The following is a 12,553-nucleotide window of genomic DNA, read 5'->3' as shown; positions in this document are numbered from 1 at the left end:
ATCAAATTTTGCTCATGTGCTTACTGCCCAAGATAATTGAATAAATCTTTTACACAATTTTTGTCAGTTGTAGGCATTACTGGATAATCTTAAAATATGGACTTCATGTTGCATTATTAAACCATTCACACAACTGTGTTAATATAGTCCATGACTAGTATAGTAGTGGCTTTTTATTTTATGTTCTAGCAGTAACATCGAATCCCAAAGTGAATTTTTCTGCAAGGTAAAGGAAAATATTCAAGGAAATTTAATAATGAACAACAAAGTATTTCACTGTGTTATTCAAATTGTCTCCAGTGTGCTTGCTCCAAATTAAATTCTCTAAAGAGACATACCTTAGGGAAAAGAAATCTACACATTCCTTCCAATGGATTGTGTATTTACAGCAACCTCACCTGGAAAAGCACTATTGTATTTTAAAAAATCACAAATTGTTGATATTTTTGCATTGATGTTTATCAGAGAGACTGGCTTATAATTTTCTTTTCCATAAGGTATTTTATGGATATGGTATCAGGATCATACTGGTGTCATAAAAAGAATTTGGAAGTTTTCCTTCATTTTTTATTTTATGTAGCAATTTGAAGTTTACTGGTATTAATTTTTGAAAGATGTGGAGTAACTCTGGTCCTGGACTTTTTTTAGTTGGAAGAGTTTTAATTACTGCTTCTATATCATTGGTCACTATGAGTTTAGTTAAATGATTTATTTTATCTTGATTTAACTTTGGAAGATCACATTAACCTAGAAATTTTAGATTATCCAGTTTAAAGGAACTCACCCCTAATGTGCTCTATTTTACTTAGGCAAATCAAGCCTAATTTGTGTCCCCAAATGCTCTTGGATGTGAGTCTATTCCCTTGAGCCTGGTCAAACTGCCGGTCATCACCCTGTGCTGGATAGCTTCAGTTGTCAGCTTGACACAGCTAGGAAGAGGGAATCTCAACTGAGGCATTTCCTCCATCTGATTGGCCTGTGGCCATGTCTATGAGGCATTTTTCTTGATTGTTGAGTTGTATAGGAGAGCCCAGGCCACTGTTGGTGGTATGACTCTTAAGCAAGTGGTCCTAAGAAATGTAAACAACCTAAATGTCCCTCAACTGACGAATGGCTAATGAAAATGTGGTACATCTATTCAATGGAGTTCTATTCAGCAGTAAGAAAAGATGGAATTACGAAATTCACAGGTAAATGGATGGAGCTAGAGAATGTTATACTAAGTGAAGTAACACAAATGCTAAAAAACAAGCGATGTATGTTTTTAATCATTTGTGGATTGTAGCACCAATCCCTTTTATGTTAGTATATAAATTCTGATGTAACATCAGAAGCCAGGTAAAGGCAAAGGATACATGGAGGGAAAGGAGAAGAAACAACCTGATCATTGTAGGAAACCAGGATGCCAGGCCCTAGGGTGAGGTGAACTTAAAACTTACAGGTCCAGGCTGCATTCTCTGCTAAAGGGAGGGGTACTGAAAACGGTGCCTCTGATAATCCCTGCCTTGCAGAACACTGCTAGACTAGAAGGAGGAAGTGGCCTGGTCATAAAAGTGCAGGCTCCCTGCTCTGTGGGAAAGCATCTTGGTCAACAACCCTTAGTTCATCTCCTTGTCCTGAACAAATAACTAAGCTATCCTTGGCTAAGAGATTAGGCCAGGTTAAAGGTTTACTCCTGAGCTAAAAACTAAAAGTTCACCATGCTTTTAGCTTTAAGAAAGAAAACATTGTAGCCAATAAATTACTGGCTGGGCATTGATAACCTTGAGTAAAAGTTTAAGAATCCTTCTGGTGCCAACTAACAAACTAAATGTCCTGTTTCTTTGTACCCTAAATATTTGTATGTGACTGCCATATCCCACATGACTGCTAGTTCCTTGGGATGTATAAAAACCATCTGAAATCTAAAATAAATCATCCTTCTGGGAAGACACAGGTCCCAGAGTTTATGACTCTGTTGCCTATCAGACCCTCTGCCCTGAAGCCAGCAGGTCCCCCACTAAGCAAAGCAAACCTGAGTCCTGACAGATAGTAGAGAACAGGTAGTGCCTGAGGGAGGTGGAAAAAATGTGAGTAATCAGCAGGGAGGAGAGGAGGGAGGGACATGCAAGGGACCATAGTGTGAGGCAGTGAGAGAAGTTAGGAATGGAAAAATGGCAGGAGTTGGGAGGTATTGGGGGGAGGTTGGGGATAATGGGGCACTGTGACTAGGAAAGGAGGGAGGAGGGAGGCTGGGAGGGAGAAATAAAGAGTAGAGATTGTTAAATCCCAGGGGTTTAGGAAAACTAGGGGGAAAAGTGATTCCCTAGAAACCCTATGAGAAATGCACATAGAATGTGTGAACATTAATGTTTGTGTATACCTGGGAGCTGCTTGGCAGGGAATGCAGTGCCAGATAGAGACCTCCCTTAGAGTGACAAGTATGCTGTACAGCACTCATCAAAGAAGCTTCTTACTGAATAGATGGAAGCTACTGCAGAGTTGCACATCTGGTCAGGAACAGAGAACATACACATGGGAGAAGCCCAGTACTAGGTGACACATCTGTAGTTGAATCTTTACAACCAAGGTTCATGGAACATAGCTGAATAAGAGGTATAGAGAAGGCTAATAGACCCCTCAATGCTCACCAGTGAGCCTTCCATGTACATCAGAGTGTGATACACTCAGAAGGCCTCAACTGCCCAAGCTTTGGAGAATAAGAGACTGTAGAGTATAGGATGGCACTCCTATATGGAACCTCACCCACCCACAGCTCAGTGACCATGATGGAAGAGGAGCTGGAAAGATTGTAAGAGCCAGGGCTGTTTCATGAATGGAAGGAGGTGTAGGCTTCCAAGCCACTGGAGGCTTGCTCATGTGAGCCTGTGGCAGCAGTGGCATTGAACATGGGACCCATGTCAGCTCAATTAAACAAGGGTCCAAAGGGGAGGTGAGAAATAGGTAGCAGGCCAGCACTAGATTGAAAACTATTTGAGTCTGATTGCTGCTGGGTGAGGGAGAGTATGACTTACATACGACCACTGGATGGGCTGACTAGACTCCAGTGGAAACATTTACACTGAAGAACGTTTGGCTACAAACACCCAAATGAACAGGAGTAAGCATATATGGCAGAGTGCATAGGGCTCCAGTCGGGGAGGGGAAAGAGGAATGAATGAGGGAGGCTGTCTGGGTATGAGTGGGAAATACTGTATGAAATTTTAAAAGCTCAAAAATGTAACAAATATATTTTAAAAAACATTCTTATTATTGCACCCATAAGCATTATCTTGCCAGGCCCGTTTCTCTTGTAGTTTCAGGGTCTAGAGTTGGGTAAGGTTGGTGACTATTTTTCTCGTCTTGTAGCATGCACAGAACCTTCCCAGAACTATCAAAGCTAAGCAGTAGAGATGAAGGTTTGAGGTCAATACCAGCTTGATTTCTTCTAGGACTGACATGAGTAGTGTCTTCAGAAATAGTGTCTTAACACCAAGTTCTGGATTATAATAGTATTGTTTGAGGGTCTGTGCGACCCCTCTGGTCAACAACCATAAAAGACAAATTCCATTCCTATCATTGGGCTTTTATTTGCTATTTTTTGTGACTGGCAGGGTCATTGTCTCCCTGTTGTAGGGTAACTCCATTTAAACTCATTGTATATATGTTCACATATACATTTTAAGAAGCTTCTACAGTTTTGGATTTCCATATGCCTTTTTCAAAATGTCTTTAGTGTTAGCCATCCCTCCCCATATTCCCTCCTCTAACCTACCCTCCCATTCCCCACCACACTTAAGCCTTCCTATTCCGTTATTTCCCTCTCTCCCCTTTTATATCCCCGTATTCTTCCTCTCTTTCCAGGAAACCCACTACATCAAGGCCCCCTAACTATTTCCCTGACCTACATGGGTTTTCCAGCAGAAGTACACATACCTAAAGATTCAAAGCTAGCATGCAAATATGATAGAGAACATGTGACATTTGTCTCTGGGTCTGGGTTATGTCACTAAGGTTGATTGCTTCCAGTTCTATACTCATTAGGGTTAAACAAATTAAAACCACTTTGACATTTTATCTTGCTCCAGTGAGAATGACTAAAATAAAAAAAAAATGATGAAAAATGCTGGCAAGTAGGTGGCAAATGGGAAAATTTATTTAAATTTGTGCAGCCATTATGGAAATCAATGTGGTGTTTCCTCAAGAATCTGGAAATAGATCTACCATAAGATCCAGTTATACCACTCTTGGGCATATATCCAGAGGACTCAATATTTCCTACTAAGGAGATACTTGTTCATTGATATTAATTTTTGCTCTATTCACAATATCCAAGAAACCAAAACAACCTAGATGTCCATCAACAGATGAATGAATAATTAAAATATTGTACATTTCTACAGTGACATATTATTCGGGTATTAAGAAAAATGAAATAATAAAATTCACAGGCAAATGGATGGAACTCCATAAAGTTCTCATTTTTTTAATACTTTGTTTTGCTTCCTGGGATAATAGAATCCATCCCAGAAGGCCCTTGATCATGCCTTTATCTAAATTTTTTCCCTATGTTTTCCTCTAGCAGTTTCAGATATTCAGGTAGGGTTAGATAGCCTTTTATCAGTTTTGAATTAATTCATAAATTATTATTTTTTCATTTTCATGCAATATAATTTGATGGTATTTAGGTCCCCTCTGCTATCCATATATCCCTCACTATTTCTCCCCAATTATATGTGTGTGTGTGTGTGTGTGTGTGTGTGTGTGTGTGTGTGTATGAGGGCCTAGCTGATTTATACCTTCACACGTCCCTCAAAATGGGTCCATTCACTGGAGCCTGGTCAACCACCAAAAGTCCCATCTCTGAAAGAGACTGTCTCTCCTCTACCCAGCAGCCATCAGTTGCCAAACGTTCCTTAGTTTGGGTTGGAATTTCTTATCCACTTCCGCATGTCTGTGCTGCGATTTTTACCTGGTTTGAGCTTGAATAAAATTAGAGATAAGGGTCGAGTTTTCCCAACATCATTTGTTGAAGTTGTTCTCTTTTTTCTGATATGTGTTTTTATCCTTGTCAAAAGTCATGTTACTGTAGTAAGTGAGTTGCATCTGAGTCTTTTGCTTGCTTGTTTGTTTTTTCGGTATTCCATTGATCTGCCTGTCTGAGTTTGGGCCAGTTCCATACTTCTTGGTTATTATAGTCTATTGTATGACTTTAAATCTGGTATAGTGATACATCAAGCAATGTTTTTATGCTCAGGATTGTCTTGGTTATTTTGGTGCTTTTCTGTATCCATGTGAATTTTAGGATAGTTTTTATTCTATTTCTGAAAATACCTATAGTCACTTTTATAATATTAATTCTGCTGATGTAAAGCCTTTCCCTCAAGTGTCTTCTTCATTGTTGCAAAATTTTCATTGTAAATATTTGTCATTTCCTGGGTTGTTTTATCTCATATTTTTGAGGCAATTTTGCATGGGATTTTTCTTCTGGTTTATTTCTCAATATGTTCACTACTGTAATACAGAAAGGTACATAGGGTCAAAAGAGTGACTTCTGGCCATGACAGGACAACTGTACATATGAACTCACAGCAACTGTGCTTACCTGCATAAGGGCTGCACAAAATCAAGCCAGTCACAATTCAAACATGTAGGGGTGAGGGACTAATGCACACTCCCTTAACTGAGAGATACTCTTTGCTGATGACTTCTAGAAGAAGTACAGGTCCAGTCCATTCAAGGGTATAACCCCTGGTAGGTGGACCATGCTCCAGTGGATAGTCCCAAATCCAGGATATACGAGCATCACAAATTGAACTAGGTTATTTTTTACAAAAGAAATAGAAGATAATGAACCTGAGAGGAGGGAACTGTAGAGATGAAGTGGCAATCCTGGAGAGATTGGGGGAAGATTAATTCTCAAAGAATTAATCGAAGTATTATATTAAAAACCGGGATTTTCGGTGTGCATCACACAGTTGCATGAGGAATCATCACTGGTGAGAGTTGAGGAATGTACCAGTATTCTCTTGACCCCTTTTTCATTATGTTCCATGAGCCTCAGGTGTAGAAGTTCTATTGTAGGTGTGTTACTTAGGGCTGAGCATATCTTAGTCACTAATTCTCTGTGTGTGATCTGTTGAGGAACTCTCCATTTGTTGCAAAAAGAAGCTGCTTTGATTATTAGGAACCACATTTAGCATACAGTAACAAATTTCATTTGTCTAAAAATATGACAGAGATAGGGTTTTCCTTAGGATCTATGACCTCTCCAGCCATGTGTATTTGGTTAGGTTTACAGTGCCATCCATGAGTTCCCTCTCATTGAGAGGACTTTAGGTCCAATTAGTTAGCTGTTGTTTACCCCCTAGATAAAAGTCCCTGAATAAGACTCCTATATTAAAAGTAACCCACCCATGGTTCAGAGATCATTGTGGAAGAGGGGGCAGAACGATTGTAAGAGACAGGGTTGGTGAATGAGGAAACAGAGGGTTTCAGGCCTCTGGGAACATGATCATATGAACTTGCAACAGTGGTGACAGAATGTACAAGACCCATGCTTACTCAAATAAAAAAGCAACATAGAACTGGGTAAATGGGCAGCCAGTCCCAACCTTAGCTGGGGAATTATTGGCAACATATCACTATGAGATGAAGGAGTGTGATCTTATTTAAAGAAATAATGCTACATAGGCTGACTAGACTCCAGTGGATGCACTTGCACCAAGAAACATCTTGGTACAAAGATTTGACCAGACAGGCTTTAATGTATATGACAGAATTCATGAAGGAATCCTGTGTGAGGGGGGCTTTAACAGTTGTGGGAGATGTTCTAAATTTGATTAAGATTGATTGTGTGAAATGCAAAAATCCTCAATAAAAAATATATATATATAAATAATAAATACAATTTCTAATTAAAATGGGTTTTTAAGAAACTAAAATGTAGTCGGTGGCACACATCTTTAATCCCAGCAATCGGAAGGCAGAGGCAGGCAGATCTCTGTGAGTTCAAGGCCAGCTCACATAGTGAGTTCCAGGACAGCTGGGGCTACAGGGAGACCCTGTCTCAAAAAAGACCAAAAGAAAAAAAAGAAGAAAAGAAACTAAAATGTTAAACACAGAATAAAAACACTCAAACAGTCAAGTGTAGAGGTAGCCTACATAATGGAAGTAAATCCTCACCAACTTTGCATCTGTCAGAAATTTATTTTCTGGAATGTAAAGAAATCAAAATTTCATATATCAAATACTTGAAGATAGTGTTAGAAGAAATCGGATCCCAAACAGAAAAGGGCAGTAAAATATATCTGAAAGTAAAAACACAAAGGAGCACCATCAAACTGGTGTACCTCAAGTGCCACTTTGCACTTGTGACAACCATATTCCTGCTCACAGCTGTTCTTTTCTGTGTATATTATGATACCACCTGAAGAAAGAAAGCAATCACTCCAATCAACAAGTTGTATAATGGAACAAACAGGTTTTTCTCAAAAGATGAACTACATGTGGAAGATCAGTCCATGAAAACAGTTCAATATCCTTGGTCACTTACAAAATGCAGATTATCATTACATTGAGATTCCACATCACTCTCATCACAAAAGTTATCAATAACAAAACAAATAATGACAACTGCTGCTGAATGTGTAAATTCATCTAGTCACTATGAAACCATTATTCAGACACTGAAAATAGATCTACCTCCTGACCCAGCTATCCATTCCTTGGTGTATATGTGAAGAACTGTATGTTAATATGCCATAGAAATACTTCCAAATGATATTTATTACAGCAATATTTATAATAGCCAAGTTATGGAATTAGCATAATTATTCATCATCAGGAAAAGAAAATGTGATAGATATATACACCATGGAGTGTTCAGGAAGGAAATTATAGCATTTTAAGAAGAATTAGAGCAACTTGTGATTATCATATTAAATATAGCAAATTAGTCTCAGAACAACCAATGTAATGCTTTTTCTCATTTATCTATGATATGTTTTATAAACACCCATAAAATGATGTACATGTATGTCATAAGAATAGAGAAAATTTGAAGAGAAAGGAAGAAGACTCTCAGGAGGAGGGAAAGAGAAAGATGGAGGAATAAATACAGTGAACATGCATGACATCCGTAATTTCATCATCATTTACACTGCTTCTGTGACAAGCTTTTAGATTTTAAAGTCATCACGTGTTTCATTTCCTATGATAATTCCAGTAGCTTATTCACTTTGCCCTTTTATTTCAACTAAGGCCATTTGTTGGATGATAGTTCAATGTGGTTGCATGTAAAAATTGAAATTAATAGATTATGTGGAAGTTTACAAGGTTTATATTTCTCTATTCATACTCTCTTTGCATATTCTTTATGACAGATTCTCACTTCTGACTAACCCTGAACGTGAATGGCAAGAGTGAGAAAACTATTATACTTCATTTTCTCCTACAATCCTAGAGTCTACATTTTTTGCTCCTCCCATAACATCTGGATTTTGTCCTGAACATTGTAAAATTGTCTCCTAGATGTTTGTCTATGGGCCCCGACAAAGCACCAATTAAGCACATTTGTCCAGAAACGGCTAGTTAGGGTCAAACAATGTGAGGAATTAACAGTTGAACCTGAAAAGAAACAAGAAATGTATTCCTTCAGTGCTTCTTGTCTAAGACCACGATTTGGGAATCATTCTCGTATCTCAAACTACAGTTACCCTCAGACAGCCACTCACTCTCAGTTACATGTGTCCTGTTCTGAGAAAAATATATCCTCCATTGGAACTTCAGAGCAGGGATGCTTAAAACTCTGCATAGTGGCTAGTCCTTTGCACCCCACCATTTTTGTTTGAATCCCTAAACCTTAAAAACTCCTTATAAATAGTTTGAGAGTTGCACTTGAATGCTGGTCCTGTTATTATCAGGGCATTGACATACAGTTGGAGTGAGCACTTTGAATTAATTTCTTCTATAGGGAAACAGCACAACCAAACTGAACTAAAATTTCAAGGTTTTCTCTATCATCTGATTATCCTTGTTTCCCATATGTAGAATAATTACAGAAAATGTTAGTATGCTTTTATCTAGCAAATCTAAAAGAATATTAAAAATGTATAATAGTATAAAGAGAAGTCAACAAAGTGAGTGGGTGAATTCAGGATTAAAATTCCTTAAATATTAGCCATTAATACTTAGAAAATATAATGTGGATATATGATGCAATGTGTGAGTATATAAAATATAAATATTAAAATAAAATACAGCCTATGGAGAGATGAATCAAGAGTTAAAAACACATGCTCATCTCGCACCACACCACATTTTGTTATCAGCACCCATATGTACCCCAAAGCCATCTGTGACTCCAATTCCAGGGGATCCAACACCTTCTGGCCTCTGTGAGCACCAAGCATACACATGATGCATACACACCCATTCAATATAAAATAAAAATACATAAATCTCTTAAGATATTTGAAATGTAAATATAAAAGTGAATACATAAATAAGCCATAAACTATGAATGGCTTATATGATGAAAATGAAAACAATAAATTATTGAATAATCTCAAATTCCTAGATATACACTTGTGTTACTAGATAGCATCATTCATCATGGTCAAAGACATTGAATCTATGCTAATTAATTATACTTTCAATACACTGCTCCTCTCAAATTCCAGCAGATTTATGTAAACATAAAATTATTCATGTAAAAATGAATAATCTTGTTTGATGAAGTGTATTAATGGTCTGGGGAGATGGCTCATAGGGTGGAAACAATTTTCATGCAATTTTGAGGACTTGAGTTTACATGTAAAGACAGGTGCAGGAACATGTGTATGGAACTCCAATGCGTCTACGAGGAGATGGGAGGCAGAGACAAGACAGTCCCCAGAAGCTAGAAGAACATCCAGTCCTTGAGGTAGGAAAATGTGAACACTGAAGCAACTGTCCCAAAAAGTATAGAAGATGAGGACCTACACCTGAATTTGTCCTCTGACTTTCACATACATGCTGTGGCACATACACACACACACACACACACACACACACACACACACACACAATACACAATCTGAGCAATTAGATCCAATTAAGATTCAAAAGGATCAGCTAAAGTTGGGACTTCTGTCTGAGTTTGCGTGGGTCTTCTGCATGCTGACACCATTGTTATAAGTTCATACCGAGCAAGGGATCTTAGATTTACATATATCAGCAGGCTATCTTTTAATCATCTTTCATAATTTCCTGTAATTTTCTTCCTTAAATCAAAAGATAAACCACTTTCTTAATGGATTTGCAAACAAAAAAGAGAAGGATAATAACACATTGAGTTGAGGGCATTCATCATTATTGAAACTGTCTTTTTCTTGATTCATAATAAATAACAAATGTGCTCAGTGTGGGAAATGCACTCTTATTCTACCTGCTGTTAATTTCATACACCAGATATTTTATGGCACTTTTCATCTCTGAATTCTTCAAGGTGTTATTTCAAGGATTCAACATAGGAGTGATAGCTGTAAAAACCACACTTATAGATTTATCAAAAGGAAAGTTGGAGACAGGTCTAACATAAGTGAAAATGCAGGGAACAAAAAAGCAAACAACCACTGTGATGTGTGAGCTGCCGATAGACAAGGCTTTGCACCGCCCTTCTTGACTATGATTTCTTGAGAAGTCGAGAATGATTTCATAAGAGACTAAGAGAAGATTAAAGACTGCCATACTTATGGCTCCACCACTGGCAACAACAGTGACACCAAAGAAATAGGTGTCAGTGCACACAAGTACCAGTAATGGGTACATGTCACACATGAAGTGGTCAATGACATCAGGGCCACAGAAGGGAAGATTATAAACAAAAAGTAATTGAACAAGACAATGAGCAAAACCTCCAGCCCAGGATACCACTAACAGGAGGACACAAACCCTTCCATTCATGACGGCCAAATAGTGCAATGGTTTACAAATGGCCACATATCAATCATAGGCCATCACCGTCAGAAGAAAGACCTCCACCCCACCAGAGAAGTATGCTATAAGGATCTGACCCATTCAACATGAAAATGAAACAGTCTTTTCATCACAGAATAAATCCATAATTAACTTGGGTGAGAAGGCAGTGAAATACACAGCATCCAGGAATGACAGACAGGCAAGAAAAAAGTACAGTGGGGAGTCCAAGGAGGGACTGACAATGACTGTCACCACAATGACCAGGTTGCCCACCATCGTCACAATGTAGATGAGTAAAAATATGACAAATAATGCTTTCTGCCCAGCAGGATCCCACATGAGGCCCATTAGGATAAATTCTGTAACATTATTGTTCTGTTCCATTTACTTTTATGTAAAGCTGGTTTCTTAGAGGATAGCTCAAGAAAATAGGACCTGACATGAAACTGTAAGGGGACCATAAATTTATTATAACACAAAGCACATTTTCATCCTTATCTTATATGTTACAAAACATTCAGGAAACATTAAATGAGCATTGATTGAAATCTCTGTGCAAGAATTTAAATAGATCTCCCTTTAGCAATTCTGATTCATTTTGGGACTTCAGGGTTCATGGTTTGATCTATAAATCTTAACCTATAGTCTATAGGGAAGAGTAGTCAAACACTGTCACTTATCCTAGTGATGGATTATTTTGCATATCTCATAATCTGGCACAGAAATCAGCAATGATAAACAGGGAAAGGTTTCCAGATACCAACAATTCTAATTTCTAGCAGTAGTAGTTAACTACAAATTTGTAAGTAAGCAAAGATCCAGTTTTTAAGTGATAGATTTCTGAGAGTAATTTTGAAATATAATTTGTGCACCACTAAATTTATTACCACATTTGAAATATCTCACTGAATATAATACTATTTCTACTTATTAGGCTGTCAATCATTCACATGTTAAAACATGTACAGAATTTTTAATCACTCATTAAATCTCCTGATACTGGACTGCATAAAATAACTATAAAAGTGTTTAGTGTGTTGTTAACTGGAACATTTACTCCATGTACCTCAGACTTTCAGTCTTCTCAGGAGCTATAATCTTGTCTGTTGCATTGTTGTCTGTACTGAATTCATAGAGTATTTTCAGAAAAATGTATTCTGCAAATTAAACAAATTCAACACTAATACCTGCCACATTAAAAGCTACATTTATGTCCAGAAATTTTGTGTTAAGATAGGTCATAAGACTGGAAAAAATAGAAACTAGAAAGATAGTGAGTATTGAAAATGGTTTTACATATTAAATTTATTAGGTACTAACAACACTGAAAATAGATGTTAAGTGTTAAGATTTAAAAAATCAGCATAATCAAAGGAAAGGTTCAAGCTCAGTCCCAGAACATTAAGCTTGAGTTATTTTCAAAATATAAATTTGGCTGTTTTCATACTAAAATATAAATTGAACTAAATGAGTTCAGAATCCATTCTCTTCACATGTACACCACTATTAGCATGTAGCTTTCTCCTTTCTGTCAAACTTTTTTTAGTTTTTATATTTTATGATAGAAATTACAAAATTTATTGCCATTAATTAAAAAATGCCAGACAGTAAT

At 37.3% G+C, this 12,553-nt stretch overlaps 1 pseudogene; it reads right to left on the bottom strand.

Moving 5' to 3' along the window:
• Positions 1–10,379: 10,379 nt before the first annotated feature.
• LOC103742595 lies at positions 10,380–11,325 on the bottom strand (annotated as a pseudogene).
• Between the last annotated feature and the right edge of the window lie 1,228 nt (positions 11,326–12,553).

This window comes from Nannospalax galili, unplaced genomic scaffold (assembly GCF_000622305.1).
Source record: "Nannospalax galili isolate Female #2095 unplaced genomic scaffold, S.galili_v1.0 scaffold1200, whole genome shotgun sequence".
Classification (NCBI taxonomy): Eukaryota; Metazoa; Chordata; class Mammalia; order Rodentia; family Spalacidae; genus Nannospalax; species Nannospalax galili.
This window is presented reverse-complemented; position numbering and strand designations above follow the sequence as displayed.